This window comes from Neomonachus schauinslandi, chromosome X (genome assembly GCF_002201575.2).
Source record: "Neomonachus schauinslandi chromosome X, ASM220157v2, whole genome shotgun sequence".
Classification (NCBI taxonomy): domain Eukaryota; kingdom Metazoa; phylum Chordata; class Mammalia; order Carnivora; family Phocidae; genus Neomonachus; species Neomonachus schauinslandi.
The window spans coordinates 95,777,870-95,781,004 of record NC_058419.1 but is presented as its reverse complement, the minus strand read 5'-3'; the positions used below and the strand labels follow the sequence as shown (position 1 = coordinate 95,781,004).

Here is a 3,135-nt window from a genome sequence, read left to right as displayed (position 1 = left end):
AAAAAAAAAAAAAAAAAAAAGAATGTTCAGGGTAGGGGCGCCTGGGTGGCTCAGTCGGTTAAGCGTCTGCCTTCAGCTCAGGTCATGATCCCAGGGTCCTGGGATCGAGCCTCGAATCGAGCTCCCTGCTTAGTGGAAAGTCTGCTTCTGCCTCTGTGCCTCCCCTCTCTTTGCCTCCCCTCTGCTCGTGCTCTCTCAAATAAATAAATAAAATCTTTAAAAAAAAAAAAAGGAGAAGAATGTTCAGAGTAGAGATGTACTAATATAACTGGAAATCACCTTAATTGTGACTTCTCAGGATCTAGCTTTGTAACATGGAGTAAACAGAGTTAAAGCAGCTTGTGGACAGCACAGAACTGTGTCCATGTAGTGTGCTAGAACATTTAAAGACTTGCCACTGTAAGTAAATGCTATATGAAAATATTCTTATTGTTTATTTTTTTATTTTTTTTTTAAGATTTATTTATTTATTTGACAGACAGAGACACAGCAAGAGAGGGAACACTAACAGGAGGACTGGGAGAGGGAGAAGCAGGCTCCCCACAGAGCAGGGAGCCCGATGCGGGGCTTGATCCCAGGACCCTGGGATCATGACCTGAGCCGAAGGCAGACGCTTAACGACTGAGCCACCCAGGCGCCCCTCTTGTTGTTTAATGTTTGGAAATAATTTGGTCCATCAGCCAAGATCAACTTATTAAATTTTTAACAGCATAATCATTCCAAATAATCTATAGATTCAATACAATCCCAATCAAGCCCGATCAAGTTATTTTGTGGATATCGACAAACTGATTCTAGTTTATGCAGAAAAGCAAAAGAAGGATGCCTGGCTGGCTCAGTGGGTAGAGCATGTAACTCTTGATCTCAGGGTCATGGGTTCAAGTTCAAGTTCAACTTGGGCCTAGAGCTTACTTAAAAAAAAGAAAAAAAAAGCGAAAAATACAGAATAGCCAACACACTATTGAAGGAGAAGAACAAATCTGAAAAACTGACACTACCCAACTTCAAAATTTACTATCAAGCTATAGTAATTAAGACAGTGTGGTTTTGGTGAAAGAAAAGACAAATACGTGGATGGGACAGAATGTAGAGCTCGGAAATAGACCCACATGAGTATCAGCTAATCTCTGACAAAGGAGCAAAGGAAATATAATGCAGCAAAGATAGACTTTTCAAAAAATAGTGTGGGAAAACTGGACATCCACATGGGAAAAATGATTTTAGACACAGAACTTAATACTCTTCACAAAAATGAGCTCAAAATGGTTCACAGACCAAAATGTAAAACCCAAAACTATAAATCTTCTAGAAAATAACACAGAAGAAACCCTAAATGATCTTCGGAAAAGCAGTGAATTTTTTCACATAGCACCAACGGCATGATCCATAAAAGAAATAATTGATAAACTGGACTTCATTAAAATGAAAAACTGGTTTGTGAAAGACATTGTCAAGAACATGAGAAAACAAACCAAAGACTAGGAGAAAATATTTGCAAAAGTCATATCAGATAAAGAATTGTTGTATAAAAATAACTCTTAAAACTCAACAATAACAAAACAAACAACTACATTAAAAAATGGACCAAAGACCATAATAGACACCTGACTAAAGAAGATATACAGATGGCAAATATGCCTATGAAAAGATGTTCCACATTAAATGACATCAGGGAAATGCATATTGAAACAACAGTGAGATATCACTACGCACATATTAGAATGGCCCAAATTCAGAACACTGACAACAGTAAAATACTGGCAAGGATGTGGAGGAATGGGAGCTGTCATTCATAGCTGGTGGGACAGCAAAATGTTACAGTCACTATGGAAGACAGTTTAGCAAATTCTTTCTCTTTTTTTCCAGCTTTATTGAGCTATCATTGACATATAACATTGTATAAGTTTGAGGTGTACAACTTGAAGATTTGATATATGTGTATATTGCAAAATGATCACCACAACAAGGTTAGTTAACACATTAATCACCTCCCATAGTTATTATTATTTATTTTTGTGGTAAGAATCTTTGAGATTGGGCACCTGGGTGGCTTGAGTAGGTTAAGCGTCTGCCTTGGGCTCAGGTCATGATCCCAGGGTCCTGGGATCTCTCCCTCTGCTCCCCCACCCCCCGGCATGTACTCTCTCTCTTTTTCTCATGCTCTCTCTCTCTCTCTCAAATAAATAAATAAATAAAATCTATAAAAAAGAATCTTTGAGATCTACTCTCTAGTAACTTTCATATATATAACACAGTGTTGTTAACTATAGTCACCATGCTGTACATTCGGCCCCAGATCTTGTTCATCTTATAACTTCTTACCTTATGCAACACTATACTATTACTTTGTCTTCTGTGTTCAGGGGTCTTCTTTCACAAATTCTCTGCTCCTCCTCCATGTAGCATTCCCCAAAGGTTTGTTTTACCTCTCTGCTCTTCTCTCATTCTGTACATCGTTCCTCAGATATCTTACCGTACTCACAACTCCATATAGCATCTTGTTGCATATCACTCCCAACCTAGATCTCCAGCTCAATCTCCCACTCAGAACTTCAGTTCAAGATGAACAAGTGTCCGTTGGACATTGCCTCAACCATTAAATCAAAGAAATAACGTGTCTTCCCCAGGCATATTTTAACTTCTCATTTCTCTGCTTTTGTTTGTATTGCAACAACTTTCCTATTCACTTCGCCAGGAAATATTATCAGTGAGAGCTTTGACACTTTTTCCAAATTCCACATTCATCAAGTCCTGGTAATTCATCACAGTGCCTCTTAATTCATTCTTCATTCTTAAGACCAGGGCAGAGCCAGTGATAACTCAACTCATATTTCCTCCTTGTGCTTTCCTCAACCCCGGCCTCTGTTGCAAGCCATCTTGTTCACCACTAACAGAGTAATAAGGATAAACCTCTGCTTGGATCACACTAGCATACTATCAGAAGAGTATCAAAGGCTGAAAAATGTCTATGGATTAAAGTTTAAACTTCTTGTTCTGGAATTTACATTCTTTCACCATCTGGCCTCCTTTACATCAAAGGAATGCCTTTGGGGGAGGATTTCATTGAAGCAGACTGTGCAGAGGGACCCCTGGACTGACTTGTCAACACCAAATTCACCATAAGATGTGGCCCTG

The 3,135-nt window shown here is 38.8% G+C and overlaps 1 pseudogene; it reads right to left on the bottom strand.

The window, feature by feature from the left end:
• Nucleotides 1-2,399, bottom strand: part of LOC110572843 — a 7,008-nt pseudogene extending 4,609 nt beyond the window's left edge.
• Nucleotides 2,400-3,135: the final 736 nt, after the last annotated feature.